Below are 22,042 nucleotides of genomic sequence, written 5' to 3'. Positions count from 1 at the left end.
TGAAATATGACCTTAAACCAGCCCCCAACCACTCCCCTGCTCCTCTCTGAACTCTCCCTCTGATCTTTGCCCCTCCCCTCCAGTTGCACGGCAACCACATAAGGGCGACTGGACTCTCCACTCCTCTTCCTCCTCGGGGTTTTCCTCCCTTCCTTTCTTACTATCCTCTAAGGCTGAAGCGTTCGAACTGCTGTGCAGAGAAAAATACTTTTCAAAACGTAACCACTAAGAATTTTTTTAATACATTTTTAATAAATTTTACGTTGAAATGTACATATATTCAACTGCTATATATATATATATATATATATATATATATATATATAATTATATGGAAAAAATAAATATCAAGAAAAACAAGCAGCTCTGAAAATTATATGTATAATTATATATATATATATATACATATATTTTTTTAATTTTTTTTATTATTATTATTATTATATAATTTAATAAAAATTATTTCTTCATAATATCACGCTTAGTATATTTCATATAATTTATTTTTCACATAAGTTTACACATGAAAATATACAGCTATCTTTGTGTTTTAATTATATCTTTTTTTTATATTCTCCCCTCACAAGACGATCATTATCTTTGGAGGGTCCTTCCCATTAAAAAGTTACAAAAACTACAAATACAAGTCTGCCACAGAAGTCGACTTGCCTTGCAGACTAAATACTTCTTGGCCAACACAACCAGTGGCTCTGCCTCTGACCCATACACAATATTAAAGACCAGCAGATCAGCCTGCTAGACCTGACTAAACCAGAATATCCAGCTAACCACACAAACTGTGAAGGAGGAAAACACCGGAATGAAGCAAAAGAGGTGTTTTGAGTAGGCAAACACAAGCATTAACAACAGCCTGCAGGCAGAAGAAAATGAGGGACTGAGAGATCTGCAGGTACTTAAATAATACCATGGAATTAGCATGGTGCATGTCTAAAAAAATGTGGTAATACCATGGTATTTTTCGTCAACTATTTTTGTATTTTCCGAAAGTCCAAAATCTGAATCTGTATGTGTGTGAGCATGCAAACCAGCTCTGTCAAAAATGTATCTAATCAAAGTCAAAAACTCAAATGACAGACTGACCAGTGTCCATCCAACTTCAAAACACTCCTGTCTACATGGTATGATCAATCAGGTTGTTTGGCTTTCACACTGGGAATAGCAAACCCATTCAGGCCGTAAATATACAGTGTGTGTAATTAATGATTAAACTTTCACCCCCGCAGCAGCCTGGGACACAGTGGTCCAATTGTTCTAGAAAACCTTGATACGTCCACACAGCCACATGTAAAAACAAACAGCTCCTCTCTCATAAAACACACAGATGATCCAACCTTTATCCTCAGCACTGCAATCAACGGTCCTCCACGCCGTTAATAATTCACAAGGGCCAAGCGCCCAACTGCTGAGATAAAACATACAGTAAATCTGGACCGTGAGCTTCTGCATTTACCAAAACAAGCCAATTCTGTTATTTACTACAAAAATAAAGCAAATAGCATCCTTCAAAGAGGTCAAATGCTGAATATATGTGACGTATGCAAACTCAATTTCACAATTCAATTTTTAAAACTACTGGCACAAATTTGTCCACAGAAATGAGCAAAACCTCAAAAGTTTGGGGTCAGTAAGAATTGTTTTGAAATAAGTATCTTATGTTCACCAAGCTGCATTTATTTAAACAAAAATACAGTAAAAAGTACAGTGAAATATTACTAAAATTTTAAATAATTGTTTTCTATTTTACTGTATTTTACAATGTAATTTATTCCAGTGAATAAACACTTTCAGTCTTCAGTGTCACAAGATCCTTCAGAAATCAAATATGATGATTTGGTGTGCAAGAAACATTTCTTCTTATTATATTATTGTTCGAAACAGTTGTGCTATTTAATATTTTGATATGAATAGGAAGTTCACCATTGATTTATACATAGAAATCTTCTGTAACATTATTGTTTTTATATTCATTTGAAAAAATGTAATTCTTTAATATCATGGGGACCCCTGCTCTGGGCTGTACGACTGGAGCAGGAGCTTGGTTCGCATTGCCGGCAGGAAGTCAGACTTGTTCCCGGTGCATGTTGGTCTCCAGCAAGGCTGCCCTTTGTCAACGGTTCTGTTCATAATTTTTATGGACAGAATTTCTAGGCGCAGATTGGGGCCGGACAGCGTACGGTTTGGGGACAACGCGATTTCATCTCTGCTTTTTGTGGATGATGTTGTCGTGTTGGCCTCTTCATACCAGGACCTTCAGTATGCACTGGGACAGTTTGCAGTCGAGTGTGAAGCGGCTGGGGTGAGAATCAGCACCTTCTGAAGTCCAAGGCCTGCCTGCTCCAGGTTGGGGGAGATCTTGCCTCAAGTGGAGGAGTTCAGGTATTTTGGGGTCTTGTTCACGAGTGAGGGAAGAATGGAACAGGAGACTGACAGACGGATCGGTGCAGCCTCTGCAGTAACGCGGTCGACGTACCGGTCTGTCGTGGTGAAGAAGGAGCTGTAAGGCGAAGCTCTCGATTTACCGGTCGATCTACGTTCCTACACTCACCTATGGTCATGAGTTGTGGGTCATGGCCGAAAGGACAAGATCCTGAAACAGGCGGCCGAAATGAGCTTTCTCTGCAGGGTGGCTACGCGCCCCCTTAGATATAGGGTGAGGAGCTTGGTCACACGGGAGGAGCTCAGAGCAGAACCGTTGCTCCACCACATCGAGAGGTGGATGGATGAAATCTTCTGTAACATTATAAATGTTTTATGGTCATTGCTATTATTTTAACTTTTTCTTCAATATCACGTATTACTGACTCTAAACTTTTGAACCGTAGTGTACACATAAAACTACAGCAGAGCAGCAGTCGATCCAATGGATTTTAAGCATGCTATTGTACAGCCTCTTTAGAAAAAAAACTAATTTGGATCCAAATGTTTTATCTAATTACAGGCCTATTTATAAACGGACATTTTTATCTAAAATTCTTTAAAAAGTTGCATTGAACCAACTGCAAATTTTGATTTTGGAACATTTTCCGTCAGGGTTTAAATTAAATCAAAGTACAGAAAGGGCCTTGTTAAAAGTTTTAAATGATATCTTGATTTTAATTAATTCTGGCAGCTCAGTGGTTTTAGTTTTACTAGATGCTTTCGATACCATTGATCACAATATCAATGATATTGAAGGCTATATAAGGATATTGTGAACACTGTCGCCAAGAAAAGACCCGTGACAAGACAAGTGGTTCAAGTACTTTCTTTTAAATAGGACATTTTCAGCATTATTTTAAAACGGCCCAACTGTCTAGATGATTTTGTTTTCATTATATATGCTGCCCCTAGGTTCTATATTTCATAAGCATGGAGTAGCTGTTCATTGTTAAGCAGGTGACACTACTCCGGTAAACATGACAGAAGTTGTTTTGAGTCACTATTGAGATGTTTACAAGTTAAATGTAAATGAACACTCGCAAATCAGACAGCCATGTCTCTACTAAAGCGGGCGTTTTTTTCTCCCCCCCCCCCCCCAATATTAATTTTCACCCTCGAAAAAGGTTTTTTTTCAAAAAAAAAATTCAAATATATATTCGAATGTAGAATATTCGTTGACAGCCCTAATTAGCAACAGGCTTCTGCTTTGAAGTTAAAATGATACTAATGTTATGCACTTTTAAGTTGTTGCAGGAACATAGCATGTGAACCTCTGACACATTTGTGGCATGTTGAAACGCCAGGTCAGAGAGGAAACCTGAGCAGAGTTCTAAAGGAAGACATGTCATGAATCTTCACACATGATCATTACTCCAAAGATAGGAGGAAGGGTTATATTTTTCTCCACCGGTTCAACACCTTCACATGCTCTGACCATCATCTTTAAAAGCAGGTAAAGCTTTCACATTATCAATTTTTTTTTACCTGTTTGACTTAGCGACCACAGATTATAATACAACAATATGGACTTGTCACCATTTTTTTTTATTGTCTTTTGTTAGAAAATTGTAATAATAAGACTACAAATCACTTAATTAAATGTCTAAAAACAAGTCTCGCTAAATTTTTCCACCACATTGCTTGGAGATCTTTGTTTACTAAACGAAGGGGTTTCCAAATTGGCAGGGCACTTGGGAATCGTTTTAATTAAGCTTTTAAACACAAGTGCTTACCAAGATGCCAAGAGAAGGATTTATTTCACTCTGTCCCCACATTTATATGATTTGGGTTTATTTGTCCTTGTGAGTATGAAGAGTGTCTGTACAACTATATAAAATCTGTGAGGGTATGTGTTTTTGTGGGCGTACTTGCTATTCAGTAAGCTTATGTGGGAGAATACTGCAAAATATTTGTTTAATTCAATGTGGCCTAACCACCGAATTGCAGAATTTGTAATTGTACTGGAAAAAAGCAGCACTGAAGCAAGCAGAGAAGGAGTAGAGAACAGGAAGAAAAGATAAGTTGAGCAATCAGTGCTCTCGTCACTTCATTCTCACAAAGAGATCACGAGTTGACCCATAACTAACAGAACCCTCTGGGTGACCTCTGAGCTTTGGCTCCCATGAAGCTGAGAGGCTGGCCATCACCTCCAGAACAAGGTCTCGCAAATACTTGTTGACCCACGGTGACCTCCTTAACACATTCTTCCATCTCTCTGGTATGCTGCACAGGAATGTGTTAAGGAATCTTATTCATCATGCTCTGTCTCTGCACGCATCAACTCTGGATCATACAATCAATACTCTTTACTACTGATCAACAAAGCCCCCCTCGATCAATAAATCTGTAAACAAGACACTAAATTGTAATCTAACAGCATATTTGAATGCCATGCATACCCATTCAGACCCCAGACAACTTAAAGATTTGTATTAGTATTTTTTACATTTCAGAATACTGTGAAAGTAAAATTATGAAATGTATGCAACAAAACAAATGTAAAAGGTTTTCAAATTTTATATATTTGTCTACAATGCTAAGCTCAAGCATATCAAAAGACCATACGACCATAAATTCAGTTGTGTCCGTACTTGTGACTTGTGTAATAAGTGTTTTCTATTAAATGTAATAAATGTAATAAGTCTTTTCTATTCTAGTTGTTTCAGGGTGAAATAATTCTGATTACCCATGAGACCTTGCAGCATATTGTGCCACTCATAAAAGCATAGCCTTTAAAAAATCAAAATAAATCAAAAAGCGAGTCCATAAAAATAAAAATAAAGTTTTTTAAATATCAGATTCTTTTGAACTTTTAATTCATCCAAGAATCCTGAAAAAAAGCATCCTGGTTCCCACAAAAATGTCCAGCACAACATTTTCCAAACACTGACAACATGAAATGTTTCTTGAACACCAAATCATTAGAATTAGAATAATATTTTAATATTTCACATTATAGCTGTATGTCAACTAAATGCAGCCTTGGTGAGCAATAGAGACTCAGTGTATGCGGCACACAAGTGTGGTCTGTCATTTTTCAATAAACTTTATTACCAAAGTTATAATTCATAGTGTAGTGCCACCATTAAGGTTTCTTCTCAGACTATAACATGCCATTTTGTCCATGAGGAAAATGGGTTTATAGAGCACCCACAATAACAGTGGCTGGCATGCAGGTACTCCACAGGATGTGTGTCTGTGAGCGTGTTTTTCCCAAACATGCCTGCGTGCATGTGTCGTGAAACCAAAAGCCATAAAATACCACCCAAAAAACTTTTTTTATTGTTTCTGAGTCACTCTGTCCTGAATCTGGTCAATGTGGAAACCAGTTGTATATTTAGACAAATGGTATTGTCATTAAAGGGACGGCTTGGTCATCATTTACACACCCTCACATCACTCCAAATTTGTATATATATATATTTGGATTTTTTTTTAAAGGAATTTTAGTAACCAACGTGTTTTGGTGACCACTAGCTTGCATTGCATGAACAAAAAATATTTTAAAAATGTTTTGGGGTAAACTATACTTTTAAGTCATTGGACAGAATTCTCTCTCCACGGCCCCAAATCTCTTTCACCTAGTTCATAACTAGGAGGAAGAATCGTCAGTGGGATGAAAGTCGTATCTCTCCTGAGAGGGTGTCAAACAAGCCCAGCGCCCCAAGAGGAAGTTTCCTGGAAACAGAGCTCAGTGTCGGCTGAGGACGTCTTCAATGCTTTGTTTAAATACTTCTACCAGGCAACAAAACAAGCAAGAAATAGAATGCTATGTTTTTTTTTATTGTCACTTTATTGAGATCATGAATGGTCTCGTCTCTCGTGGTATTCAAACCTGCAACAATATTTTTCGATTAGATGATTTGAGCTGAAACTCTGCTCATCTTAAGCATCTTGTTAATTTCAACATTTACTAATGCAAAAGTTGTATGTTAATATGATTTCATGGACTTGAGCAAACATGAACTTATAGATATATTTTCTATAAAGTAATTTTAAAAATGATTAAAGGGTTCACCAAAAAATTTAAATTAGCCCATGAATTACTCACCCTCAAGACATCCTAGGTGTACATGACATTTTTTCTTTCAGATGAATACAGTCAGAGTTATATTTAAAATGACCCTGGCTCTTCCAAGCTTGTGAATGAATGGCAGCCAAAAATTTGAAGCTCAAACATGTGTATCCATCTATTATAAAAGTACTCCACACGGCTCGATTCGGTTAATAAAGACCTTCTGTAGCAAATTGATGGGTTTTTGTAAGAAAAATATCCATATTAAACATAAAGTAAAATATCTAGCTTCCACCAGACAACCTTCCCAATTCAACTTACGGAAAAAGCGTAACTGGCGTGACGTCGTCGCATAAGCGTTTTAAACTGTGAGGCGTTACACTTTCTTTGTATCTTGAATACGAAAGGCATTCTGCTGGAAGCTAGATATTGTACTTTATAAAGTTTTACATAATGGATCATTTTCTTACACAAACCCATCGCTTCGCTTCAGAAGGCAAGGCAAGGCAAATTTATTTATATAGCACATTTCATACACAGTGGCAATTCAAAGTGCTTTACATAGAAAGGAATTAAAATAGGGATACAAATGCATAAGAAAAAGAATACAATGTAAAGAGAATTAAAAATAATAAAAAAAAACGAATACAAGCAGTATAATGGCAGTAAAAGGCCTTTATTAACCCCCGGAGCCGTGTGGATTACTTTTATAATAGATGGATGCACTTTTTTGAGCATCAAATTCTGGGCTGCCATTTACTGCCATTTTAATGCTTGTATTAGCAAGGTAGTTTATATATATATCAGTTATATATATATATATATCAGTTTATATTATACATATATTATTATATAATCAGAAAGAAATCTGAAAAAGAGTCTGAAAGAAGAATACACATAGGATGGCTTGAAGGTGAGTAAATCATGGGGTAACTTTCTTTTTTGGGTGAACTATCCATTTAATAAACGTGATAAGAAATGTACAGCTCACTGTTATGTAATGCATTCATAATGGGACCTTTATTGTAAAGTCTTACTAATCATTTTAATATGTCCATATAGGCATGAAACTCTGGATCCTGTATTTTTGGATATTTACCACTAGGGGGTGGCAACACGTTTTAAATGCTGCCTTTAGAATGTAGACACACGGCTAAAAGGAAACAACTCTTTCCTGTAAACTACAGACTAAGCTTAAAAAGATTCTGCCAGCTGCCAAATGGGAGAAAATATGCATGATCACATAGTAAAAAAGTAATGTTTTTCATGTGCATTGACAAAGGCATCCAACTTTAATATGGTTGTTAATGATAATTATTACATTAGGAATTCACTTAGCAAGTTAATTTAACATAGGTCAAAAACTGAAAATACCAATGAGCTCTTTCCAAAAGAATTCCATTAAAACCTATTACAAGCAGCCCAAACATGTTGAAGCTCAAAGTAAGGCAGGTGTTGACCCCTCACTCATGAACGGTGACCCCTGCATGCAGCTGACTCCAACCTGCACTCAGTGCTCTCCCCATGTGAGGTGGAGGATGTCAACGTTTCAGTGAATAGAAACAAAAGCCATCTAAAACCAGTCAGATGGCCTGATAGAGTCAGCTTTAAAACACGAGAGCCTTTATCAGGGAGCTTAAACTCTCTAATGACTAATGCATGCAGACAAACACAATACAGACCTTGTGTACACACACTCACGTTGGCTCACAGTGAAACAACCTAGGCGACATGCTAGCTAAAGCACAGGAACAGAGAAAAACTGACACAAATAAAGATATGGATCAAATTTTGGCATTTAAAGCTTCAGAGAAAAGGCACAAAAAATGAGAGAGCATTATGGGACACTTAAGTGGCATGTATATACTTTGGGGGAAATGGTTTTCAAAGAAATTAGCAAACCTCACTGCTTTGGGGTCAGTAAAATGTTGTAATGTGTATGAAAGACGTCTCAAGCTAAGGCTTAATTTTTTTGAACAAAAATCTCTTTCAATATATTTTAAAATGTAATCTATTCATGTGATGGCGACGCTGAATTTTCAGCATCATTACTCCAGTCTTGAGTGTCACATGATACTTCTAGAAATTGTTCCAATATGCTGATTCGTTGCATTCGAAGAAACAGTTCATTTTATTATCAATAGCTATGTTTCCAGTTGCAAACATAATTTTGTAATATCGCATTAAAGCAGAGAACAAAATGATCACTTCCTGGACAATTTGCTGCAATTGGCGAAGCCACTGTGGCTCTTTTATCCTACATCATAAAGGACTTGAGTCTCGGAGCACGCAGACGATATTATCTTGAATTCGGAAGATAGACTTTGGCTCAATCATTTCAGAATGATCAAGCCAACTTTTGATCTGCTGGTTAGTCCAGTTATCCAATTACATTCACAAAGTCACAAAGCTGAGGAAAAGTCACATGAGGGACTTATTTGGTAAAATTTTTTGGGTAAATGGGATAAGACTGTATCCGTTTATGCTCATTTTTAGAATGTATGTGCATCTTGGTGCTTCCATCCAGCACATAAAATACAGAACAGTTCTGCTGCTTAATTATTTTTATTTCAGCATTCTTTGACGAACAAAAAGTTTATACATTTGAAATTGTGGATTTTTTTGGTAACAAAGTAAAAGTCTTTACTGTCAAGTTTTAACAATTTAATCCATTTGGTGAATAAAAGTATTAATTTTTTTTTTTTTTTAAATGCACAAAAAGGTAAAGTAAGGGACTGGGTCAGTTTTATAGTACTTTATTTATTATGTCAATTTAAATTAAAACCTATGTACGTCTATGGCATGTCCTCATCTTGATGGCTATGTAAACGTGTGTTTTTGTGCATGTCTGATGGAGTGATGTGACGTGGGGGTGATGTCTAGATTCCATCTGTTCCTCAGGCCATCCTGTCGGCAATCCTTTCCCCTTCCTGTACGCGTGTGTCATGTCACAACAGAGTGCCTTTGCTTACGTTTCTCACTGGTGGGATTGACTGTTAAAGGGAGGGAGCTAGAGAATGACAGGAAGGAAAGGAAAAAGAGAAGCATCTACTGGCCAGAAGGGCTGCTCAGCTCCTTGTTCCTCCTCCTATCTTGCCATCCTGGAAAAAGAGGAAGCTGTAGGCTACTTGGAGAGTTTTCATATGTGATCCTCCACATTCTCAGCATGTTATGCCTATAAAGGTCAAAGAAACCCTAAAGAGCGTTCAAGATATCAGCTTCAAAGGTCTTACAACATAGGGCCTTTAAGTGCACGCCTGTATGATTTTTTTTCGTTCAGTTCCCAGCAACTGCTTATACGCTACTAATGTATTACAACATCAATCATACACAGTGGAGCTGGAGATATTACTCATTAGCAGAAGTCATCTGCTCCACCCTAAGCCACGATTTTAGTCACAGCGACAGCTGATGGTGTGTGTGTGTGTGTGTGTGTGTAGGTGTGTTTTAAATGGATGTGTGTGGTAACTATTGTTGCCATGTTCGCATACAAATTTTGAAAAGCATGCTGTTAAACAAGTTTTTAAATGAGAAGCCACCAGGTTTGTAACACTGCATGTTTTGTTGAATGCATATTGAATAGCACAAGTACAGCTCATGCTAAATTCATAAAAATTCACTGTAAAAAAATAAACATTTTAACCTTTTTGTGGTTACATCTAAATGAATTGGTTTTGTGCAAGTCATTATTATCATCTAACATGTTTGAAGTATTATGCAACATGGCTGAATCAATTTGACTACATAGCAACTAAAGTCATTTTAAAGGGTTAGATCAAATAGAACGAAATAAACATTATATACTTTCTACAGTGTTAGAAGACAAAAATACTTGTAATTGCATTAAACAATTTAGATTGGCTTCAACATATGCACCACTATACGATTCATTAAACCCACCATTCATTTTTTAGTTTTAGCAACAAAACAAAACAAACAAAAAAAATACCAGTAGACCAGTCATCACATTTTAATGTTCAGTCTCTCTCCTTCTCTTTCTCTCATCTCATGCTAACAAACATATTATAAATGTCACTCTTGTCTTGTTGTATAGGAATGCAGCCAGACATGCAAAATGAACGTGTTCATAACCATGACGTATGAATATGAGCTGTTTAGGTGTTTACGTACCGCCCTTGGCATTTTATTCTCTGAAGAGTGCAGGATCATCGCCCGTGAGCTCTCAGGACTGGAATGAGAACAGGACAGCAGATCTACTCCGCAAACACCCACAGTAATGACAACCGATCTAAACTGACACAATGCAACCTTCATTTAATCCAGTCCAACATAAAATGAACAAGAACCGGTCTGGTTCTCTGATCATATGGTAATTTACCAAATAGATGTGAATAGTAATACTTAAACAGAAAGATGCTTAATTAAAAAATAAAAAGCAAACAGTAAATTTTTGGGGTATTATAGAAGCTAACAAATATGCAAAAGTTTTTCTTCAAAAGAATAATAAAGAATGCAAATATATGGTACATTATATAAATATATTATATATTCAACATATATTCATATAATAATGTTTATTATCGTAGCCTAGTTTGAATTTAAAAATGTAGTTTCTACTCATTTTTATTTTTTCTGAATAGGTAAGATTTAAGACGTTCTTGGATAAAGAAAACTGTGTTGTATAAGTAGTCAAAATCTTTTTTCTTTTTTTTTTTGAGTGAGGACTTTTCCAACTTCTTTTAGTCAGCCACAAAATCTCTCATGTTTGTACGATGGCTAAAAAGAGAGTGAAAGCCAGGCTTATCTAATGCTGTTGGATTAGCATACTAAGAGACCTGATGTCCCTGGGGAGCCTCTCAGAAAACGGTCACAATCAGGAGGAGAATTAAACTGGCGAGGGCTCCACACGTCCCATTGATCTGTTGACAGCCAACCTGGCAACCCGCCACAAACCTCAACGGTTCTCCGGAGAGGAGAATCACCAGTGTGGAGCCTGAAAACACCATGAGGACTTGTGGGATGTGTCAGATTCACTCTGTTACTTACTGTTAAACGGTCCTTTGGTGGCATCAAATCTTTGAAAAGTATTTGAGACTTTAGTTTGAGTAAATCAGCAGCAAGTAAAAACTTGATCTGCTCTACTTGATCTGATCGATAAAAAGGACTTGTTGGTGTAAACGAATCAGGTTGATTCAGATATATTTATCATGCACACTACCGTTCAAAAGTTTGGGGTCAGTAAGATTTTTTTGTCATGTTTATGTTCATCTTGATTTCTGGCAACCCGTGTGCTTTCCTGGGCGAGACGCGCACAAGTAATTGGCCCGCGGAGAGTTTGGGCCCACGGCACGTGCACAGACCAATGGCCAAAGTCAGGATTTTCTTTAAATAATACATTACATTTCATACTGTATACCCCCATAACACTTGCAATTAACAATTTATGTCACATGGGATCAATATGTGATACTTTAAAAAAAAAAAAAAAAAAATACTTGAAGTTGGTTGCGATTCACTGCCATTGTATGGATGAGCGAAAGTGGGAATTTAAAAAAAAAAAAATTTATCTTCTTTTGTCGTCCATGAAAGAAAAGGCATACGTAATTTATAGGGTGACCCAACGTCCTGTTTTCCCAGGACATGTCCTGTCCTGGCCATTTTTTATAAAGTGATAAAAATGCCCTGGTTTTCATTATTTTTCATTGAGCCATTAAATTGACTGGCAACTAGGGCAATCTAGCAGTATCTCATTTCCAGGCCGAGTGTCCTGGTTTTCGGTAATCCAAATATGTTCACCCTCAGGAAGATATTTGGAAGAATGTTTGTAAACTAAGATCTTGGCCAGCCATTGACTACCATAGTGGCGGGGTGGGGGGATACTATGATAGTCAATGGTTACAATTTTTTCCCCAAATATCTTACTTTGTGTTCAGCAGAAGAAAGACATTCAAACAGGTTTGGAACAACTTGAGGATGAGTAAATGATGACAATTTTTATTTTTGGGTGAATTATCCTTTTAAAATGGTACAAATTTAAGTCAAATGATATACAAAGAGAAGAACAAAAAAGCCTATAGTGACCCAAAAGTCTCATTTCTTCAGCAATGAGACTGTGAAACCGAGGTGATTAATCAGAGGGAGAGGGAGAGAGAGAAAAAAAAAACATTGAGTGTGAGTAAGAGCCGCTGAGGTGTGAGGGACCCTGGCCTCCTGCTAATCTGCAGCAGTCTCCTTTCTGTTTAAAATAAACCAAGCTGAAGTGCAGGAGATCTTCACAACTCTCTCCCACCTTCCTTTGTCAGCCAACCATACGCTCGCACTCTCCGCGGGACCATTACTTGTCTGATTTAAGAGGAGGTGAGAGAAAGAGGGGTCAAGAGAGAGGCAGAGAGAAAGTCATCCTGTGTTATGCTGATCAGGCAGACGCATGGCGGAGAGCCGTCTGTTACCGTGACAATAGGGCGGCCGACACAGGGCTGGCGCTCTGCCCTCTGCAGCGGGAAGCGTGCAAAACTCACACAAGCACAGACACATCCAGCTGTCAGACAAAACCGACGCACGCCGATGAAGACAACAGCAGAACGTGAGTGACAGATTTTAATGAGGGATGCGGCCTCGACCCGAGTGAGAATGACCCATGTCAGACTGTGACCTGTCAAAAAGGGATTCATAAAAGGCCTCATGATAGACCAATTTACACTTTATTATTGCTTCAAAAATGGGCTATAAACTTCTGTCCATTTTAAAAACTCCTCATGCATGTCTGTTTGCATCAAACCATGCAGGGGGTAAACATTATCAGTTCTATATCATCGATTCTTTCTCCTTTTCATAGCACAATAAGCGTGAATTATTTTCTATTTTTTTCCCATGTCCTTCCTTCACTGACAATACAGTCTCTTTGTTTTACTTTGAAGAGGAGAAGAATATGCATGGCAGTTTCCATGAAAATGACATAAAATGCGGTCTGAAATGTTTTTTTTTTTTTTTTTTAAACAAATGGTCAGTGATTGGAGGCTGTTAACCTTTGTTAATCTTATGAGATTCAACTAAATATGCAGTTTTATTTTGTGCATTAATTTAAATGAGATTTGCCAGTCTTACAAACCTGTTATCAAAAGTATGTTGTTTATAATAGTAAAAAAAAAAAACCTGCTCTCTCATTTATTTACTTTATAGCTTTAAAGGGATACTTCACCGCTTTTTCATATTATGAAATATTATATGAAATATTCATATTATTTTTCATATTATATTTTTCAACTATGTTATTCCCTTAACTAAGACGAGTTGATACATACCTCTCTCGTCTCAGTGCGTGCACTTAATCGCTCTGACACACGGTGACATTCTGATAGCATTTAGCTTAGCCCCCTAAGCCCAGTTCATTCACCATGGTACAAAACAGAGATCAAGTTAGAAGCGACCAAACACCTCCACGTTTTCCCTATTTAAATACAGTTACACGAATAGCTGAACGACCAAGTATGGTTGGTGACGCAGAATAAAACGTGGCACTTTTTTTTTGTGGGTTAAAAAGTATAACTTTAATGTGTGGCGGAATAACACTTCTGAGAGTACTTCGACTTGGCGCAGTACAAGTCCCGGATAAAACAACCTCCCTCACATCTCCCTCTCCCCCCTATTGACAGAAATGAGACAGGGAGAGGGAGATTTTCAGGCGTGACTTTATACTGCGCCGAGTCGAAGTACTCTCAGAGGTGCTATTCCGCCATACATTATAGTTCCATTTTAACCCGCTAAGAAAAGCACAACCTTTTATTTTGTGTCACCATATTTGATTGTTCAACTATTCGTGTAACTGTATTTAAATAGGGGAAACGTGGAGGTGTTTGGTCGCTTCTAACTTGATCTCTGTTTGGTACCATAGTGAATGAACTGGGCTTAAGGGGGCTAAGCTAAATGCTATCAGAATGTCACCGCGCGTCAGAGCGATTAAATGCAAGCACTGAGACGAGAGAGGTATGTATCAACTCGTCTAATATAAAAAACACACTTTGTAAATACTGATAAATGTATATTTCCCAAAATATATATTTTTTCTTTAATATAATGTGTGTAAAAATTTGACAAAATGGAATGAGATTATTTACTTGTCTTTCTATTATGTTTTTAAAAGGGTCCAAATGATATCTAATGGTAACAATTTGTAGTTCATGACCATCAGCGTATCGATTCAGGATTCGGAAAGCCAGTGTCACGTGATTTCAGCAATTTGGCAGTTTGACATGCGATCCAAATCATGAATCGATACGCTGATTCATAACATTTTGAAACTTTGTTTTGAAATCAGCCCATTACTACATAAGTCTCTATTTAGTTTTTTGCACACAAAAACTATTCTCGTCGCTTCATAAAATTATTGTATACTCACTTTAGTGAGATGGGCTTTGTAACGACATCTTTAGTGCCTTTTATGGGTCTTAAAGGGTTAGTTCACTCAAAAATGAAATTGATGTCATTAATGACTCCCCCTAATGTCGTTCCTCACCCGTAAGACCATCTTCAGAACACAGTTTAGGATTTTATATTTTAGTCCCAGAGCATATGCAGTTTATGCACATTATACTGTCCATGTCGAGAAAGGTAATAAAAACATCATCAGATTAGTCCATATGTGACATCAGTTAGTTAATTAGAATCTCTTGAAGCATCGGAAAAACATTTTGGTCCAAAAATATCAAAAACTACGACTTCATTCAGCATTGTCTTCTCTTCCGTGTTCCTCCAAAAAGATTCAAACGGTCATGAATCAGTGAATCAATCAATGATTCGGATCGCCAATGTCATGTGATTTCAGCAGTTTGGGAGTTCGACACGCGATTCGAACTGCTGAAATCACGTGACATTGGCGATCCGAATAAACTTAATAAATTTACATAAATTTCATTTTTGGGTGAACTAACCCTTTAAGAAAGGAAATGACATTGGTGTCAATGAAGGCCTTTCTGAGCCATGGGACTTCAACAAAAATATCTTCATTTGTGTTACAAAGATGAATGGAGGTCTTACAGGTGTCGGACGACAAGAGGGTAAGTAATTAATGACAGAATTTTCATTTTTGGGTGAACTAACCCTTTAAAAACAATGCTGTATTTGTGGAAAGTGCCAGAGCTGAAACCAGTAAAGGCCAGATGATCACAGTTGTCAGAACTGATTTATATCAAAATACGAGACAGTAGCTGTAGGTATGTGTGCTGATCAAGAAATGTTCACCCTCATGCATCATGCATACAATCCGATTTTGAATAACTTCATTACTTGACTCAAAACAAAAAGGGAAGAAGATGCGGCGCAAAGCAAGATGATGAGAATAAAAAGACAAACTCTACAAGAGTATGTGTAGTGGAATGTTTTCTAGTCATTCGGCATATCTCCTTTCACAGACTGATAAGATACACAGAGAGACAGAGTCAACCAAATAGAGCAAGTGGAAAAAACAAGGAGACAGAAGTTATGACAGAAGGAGTAGGGTCACAAAGGGCTTTTAAAAGACAATACCTACTGAAAAAAACAAAAACAACAATTTAGCTTTTAATTATTTCCCACTGTCTTTTATGACTCCTAGAATTAATCAGGCTATATAGGGTTCCATACTTTATCTTTAAGATTATATGTAAACTATAGGTTAACACATTTTTTTTATGGGACAAGATTTTTATGGGCCTCCTCTCTCTCCGGGGCCCAGGACAACATTCCTAGTAGTGCCTCCCTAGCAATGGAATCTTGTTTTTTTATGATATATTCTTTTAGACATTCAAACACAGATAGCTTCAGGCAGACAGGTTCTAATCTGTCTACAGGTGTGAAGAGACCGTTGAGAAAGTTGCATGCCTCATAAACTCTCTCACAAAGCCCCGCTCACCATAGAGTTGTTTTGATTTTTCTCATTTCTGATTTTACTCTACTTTGTTAAACCTAAAAATTAAAAATCATGCATCTATCTCATGATTTAAAATATATATTATTTTTTTATGTTTGAACCACAAACTGATTCAAGAAGAAGTGGAAGAGCAATTTATAAAGGCTAGTCCACAAACCAATGTATCAGAATGGTAATGCGTTTTTATGCATTGCTCTCTATGTCGGACAACGTATAACGGTAATTGATATGATTAGCCTCTGGCTTTACTATATTATTAAACAGCTAGCGTTTTCCCCGTTTACATGCAAACCAGTAAACTGACAATGCAAGTGACATGACTTTATTAATAAACCGGGTTTTTCCATGTAGTGATGTCAAAAATAATAATGTCCGTATCTGACTCTGAGTTTTTCAAATATTACGTCAGTTGTGATGTTCAATAAAGCATGCACCGCGTCAACGGGAGATTTACGGCACATATTATCCCTCATGCAGTTACAGATGCAGTGTTAAGACTGAACCTCTTCTACTTCTGCTGTATAAGAGAACACATCTTTACAATTTTCTGGGTCTTAAAAGAGTCTGCGTTTGTGATATATGTCCTTATTTCATGTAAAACTCGCTCTGTCTGGATGCATTTAAATCTGCTCTAAGTTTGCGTTTTTGTCACCTATCGTGCATGCGCACTTCAATAAGCTGACAGAAAGCAGGTTAATGCGTTTACATGCCGCACGAAATCGAGGTAAGAGGCAAAAAAACTACCAGTCCCGACCGGTTTATGCTTACGCCGTTTATGACCTTACTCCGATAAAAGAAAACGGATTACCGCGTTTACATGACCATGTTCATTGTCGGCTTATTAGGCATTATCGGCGTAAGAACGTGCATGCAAACACACCCAATGTGTTGCTAATGTTACACAAACCATGTTCTGGTTTACCATCTCAGCATCAGACAGCTGCCTTCTGAAAACCAGCATACTTAGAAACGCTTTGAACAACTTAGAACATCAGTAGAGAAAGGCATATAGTGCTTTATAATAGAAATAATTATCATATAAATAATCAACCACTATATTGATAAATGTTCCTGATTTTTTTATGTCAATAGAAAAATATACTAGGATAACCTTGCTTCTCTTGAGACTCCTCTGCTTTGCAGCATAGTTAATGGTATGCTAAAGCCCGCCCACACATTGATGTGATTGGTTACGACATGCTTGTGACGTAGAGAACAGGGGCGATTTTTGGAGACTGTCTTTGGTTCATTACTAGCCTGACAAGCCAGACACACATCATGATGTTGGGTCTGGGAACACACGTTGGAGGCAGGAGAAACAGTTGTCTTTCAAAGACCCTCTGCACGCAAAAGGAAAGCGCTACAACCAACCAGAGCAACGAAGAAGGTGAAGAAGAGCTAGTTGCTAAACTTTTGCCGTATCTGGTCGGCAAAACTCAGAACACATCTTCCGTTTTTAAGAATGACTTCAGTGCAGCAGTCTTTGTTCTTTTCTCAAAGAAAAGCTTAACTCCAAGTCTTCCAGAGTCGTGGCCAAAGCCGATTCGAAAGACCGCCGTTCACCAGCTTCTTTGTGTACAAGTAGCATGCGGGACCATCTGAACCCTGCCCTCATTATGTTAAACCAGCCCACCGACTCTATACACGATGTGATTGGCCTGACCAGAGTTTGTTTTTTCAAGCTCGCAGGCCAACGGAGAGTTGTTAGACGACAAATTAGATTTGCTGCTGCTAGGGTGCATCTAGATTTCTAGGCTAGTTCACCGCAGATTTAAGGAGAAAATACTGAGCAATGGTGTTTACTTATGAATTTGCACGTGGTTTGTCTTATGGTTAAGCATATTAAAAACACAGCCGATATAAACAACATTAAAAACTTGATTTTCACCACAGGGGTTTTTAGAAGGAAGTGATATAAACCACCATTCAAAAGTTTGAAGTGAGTAAGAATGAATAATTTTACTCAGCAAGGATGCATTAAATTGATCAAAAGTGACAGTATAAACAATTGCTGTTGATTGCTGTTAATTTGAACTTTCTATTCATCAAAAATTCCTGGAAGATAAAATATCACACTTTATCTAAAATATTATAAAGCAGCACAACTGGTTTTCAATGTTGATAACAAGAACCACATCAGCATATTAGAATGATTTCTGAAGGATCATGTGACATTGAAACTAAAGAAATTGCTGCTGAAAATTCAGCTGTCATCACAAGAATAAATGAAATTTCAAAATATTAGGGGGATTTTTTTTTTTAATTGAATAATTTTAAATTAAACAATAATTGACCTTTTAATTAAATAAATGTAGCTTTGTTGGGCATAAGATACTTATTTCAAAAACATTAAAAACAATCTTACCAATCCCGGTAGGGTACATATATCATGTAAATGGTAAATGGACTGCATTTATATAGCGCTATGGCTATCCAAAGCGCTTTACATTTTTGCCTCACATTCACCCATTCACACACCGACGGCGCTGTCGGCCATGTAAGGCACCATCCAGCTCATCGGGAGCAGCTAGGGTTAGGTGTCTTGCTCATGGACACCTCGACACTTGGTCAGGTGGAACCGGGGATCGAACCACCAACCTTCAATTCCCATTGGACAGTAAAGAAAATAAGGAATGAGAAAGGTGGAGGAAAGCAGAGCACGAGCGAAACTATGGACAGACTGAGATGGATAGCTTTCTCTCTCCCCAGGCAAGAGCATGGAGTAATAATGTGAACAGTAATATATGAGTGTTAATAACCCACAAGACGAAACATAGATAGAATGAAACAAGCCTGAAGGTTCACACACACATCATATAATGACCTCATACCTGGATCATTTAACACTCAAACACATTTCCTCACACAGGTGGGCTGCTCTAATAAATAGATTGGCTGATTCAACCCCAGTAATAATGGCTAGAAAACTGCAAACTCATTTAAAGTCTCACACAAAGACATTCATCTCTCACACAAATAAACATCAATGCAGTGCACCATGTCCCATCACCAACAGTGTTTTCCCCACGACAGGCCCAACCCTGAGGACATTCTCCCATTCCAAAACCAATTTCTAGAACATTCCCATCCTTCTGCTCTGCCCCGCTCCCAGGTATAGCACCAGGGTGTAAATCATCCACTCATCATGCACAGTGTGCCCCGTGACGTCCAGAAATTAGAGCCATTACCTGTATTACACTTACACAGAGCTGTGGATCATGGATCATGTCATGTGACATGTTAGTAGAGCCACACTTTCATTACATCACTACATTTTGAAAAGTGAAGTTAAAAAGACTGGGAAATGCAACTGGGAAAGGTGAAGATGTGTAGTTTTTATCCTAATTTATATACTGTTCCAGTTTAAAAAGCATGCTCCAACAATAAGTTGGATAAGACCTTTGACCTCCATCTAAGACACCATGGAAGATTGATTACTTCCACTGACTATGAAAAACGTTTAAGCAGGACATGCAGAAGGGCTTGTGCATTTTTCAAAATAGCCAATAGTCTTTAAAAGTACGTCAAAGTCATGCACATGACGTGATATTGTCATTGTTAATTAAAAGGTTGTATTGGGGGGGGACATCATTCTCATCCTTGAAAGTATTTGACTGGACAAAATGAGTGAGCCATAAGCCATTAATATTTTTGTTCTTGTTCTAGGAAGACAAAGACTACATTTTAAATATGTATATCTGCTAAAAGTGAATTTTGTCAAGGTTCAGAATTACATTTATCAGTGATGCGCGGGTTGATCCAAAATTAGCGGGTGCCTGCGGTCACGCACGGTTACAGGTCATCCAAACATATTTGTAATGATATTCGCGTTGTGGTTGGTCGGGTGATTTGGAAATAAAGATGCCAATTAAACCTTTGTAATCTATATAGTACTAGACACAATTTACTATACATTGGCAAGGAGGATCCTCTGCATTCCAGCATCAAGTGCAACCAGTGAGCACACATTCAGCTCTGCAGGTCTTGTCATAGAGGCGAGAAGAAACGGTCCACGGACGGATGATTTAAAATTATTTCTACACAGCGTGAGGAAAGCTAAAAATAAGTAGGCTAATATTCTGTTTTGTACCACTATCTTATAGCCCTTTCCTGATGCAGGACAAAATGCACGATATCCCAACATGCTGACCTGAGCAATGCCATTGTACCATTTTAATAGGCTACTTTTAAACGCATGTAGCTCAGTAATGTCAGTTTTATGTATTTTCTGAGAGGGGGCGAGATTTTTGTTGGGAAAGTCGAGGGAGAGACGCACACTTTGTTTAGACTGGATTAACACATGCAGCATTTTAATTGTTAAGAAAATGAAACAAAATAAATCAATTAATTGACGCTATTATGAGCATTTGCTACTTTTAAAAAATGCGGGTCCGGAAGCGGGTCGGGTACAATATTTTATTTTTCTTTGCGGGCGGGTTAGTTGAAAACGTTGGTCGGGTGCGGGTCGTTTATACGATGACCCACACATCTCTGACACTTATAGATGGCCTCAAAGCTAACAAACATTGACTTACAGGGTACTATCATACACCCGGCCCAATGCAACGGCAGGCAAGATTGCAAGTTTTTTTCGTGCTAGTTTCAGCCCGACGCGGTTATCATTTTCTAGTCCAGCGCTATGTTGTTTAAATAGCAAATGCGCACGCGCCCATATGTTCGCCCATGGGTGTCCTAGTTTAAAAAACAAGTGTGTTCAGGTGCATTGTTGGTGCGTTGCTATTATGAGGCAACTGAAAACAACTGCACCATTGACCAACAAAAACCTGGTCTAAAGTCGCAGCACACAAACTTTCGTTTTTTCCGTCATTAAACTAGCAAGTGGATTCGTTGGGACTTTTTTATTTTATTTAAATAAAATGAAAACTAAAAGATTTTCACAATCATGAGCCAATATTTTTTTTCACAATAGAACATAGATAAAATATAAAATGTTTGAATGTAGAAGTTTTACACTTATCCACTAATTGTGTAGCCTAGAAATCTAGACGCCCATTAGCGGCTGCAAATCTAATCTGCCACTAGTGTTGTCTAGCAACTCTCAATACACTTCTGAGATGTAAAAGCCAAACTCTTGTCGGGCCAATCACATCGTTTATAGAGTCGGTGGGCGGGGATTAACATAATGATGGCAGAGTTGCTCTTGTGTGCTACTAGTAAACACAGAAGCTGGCGAACGGCAGTCTTTCGAATCAGCTTTGACCGCGACTCTGGAAGACTTGGAGTTAAGCCTTTCTCTGAGAAAAGAACAAAGAACGTCACTAAAGTCATTCTTAAGAAGGGAAGATGTGTTCAGAGTTTTGCAGACCGGATACGGCGAAAGTTTAATCTGTCAACTAACTCTGCTTCACCTTCGTTGCTCTGGATGGTGGTAGCACTATCCTATCGCGTCCAGAGGGAGTTTGAAAGACAACCGTTTATCTCCCCCCATATAAAACATCTAATTAATTGATATCAGGTCTGTGACATGATTAGCTATAAAAAGGATGTCTTAGAGAGGCAGAATCTCTCAGAAGTAAAGATGGGCAGAGGCTGTGAAATCTGTGAAAGAGTGTGTAAAAAGATTGTGGAATACTTTAAAAACAATGTTCCTTTGCAAATCTCATCATGTACAGTGCATAACATCATCAAACGATTCAGAGAACCTGGAGAAATCGCTGTCTGTAAGGGACAAGGTTGAAGACCTTTATTGGATGCCTGTGGTC

At 37.8% G+C, this 22,042-nt stretch overlaps 1 protein-coding gene across 3 annotated transcripts in view; it reads right to left on the bottom strand.

Moving 5' to 3' along the window:
* The window catches only part of nhsl1b (NHS-like 1b), a 119,659-nt gene that overhangs the window by 62,428 nt on the left and 35,189 nt on the right, over positions 1–22,042 (bottom strand). The gene's annotated exons all lie outside the window — the stretch shown is intronic.

The sequence above is a fragment of the Pseudorasbora parva genome, chromosome 15 (assembly GCF_024679245.1).
Source record: "Pseudorasbora parva isolate DD20220531a chromosome 15, ASM2467924v1, whole genome shotgun sequence".
NCBI classification, from domain to species: Eukaryota; Metazoa; Chordata; class Actinopteri; order Cypriniformes; family Gobionidae; genus Pseudorasbora; species Pseudorasbora parva.
Note: the sequence above shows the minus strand (reverse complement) of the source record. Positions and strands in the feature narration are given on the sequence as shown.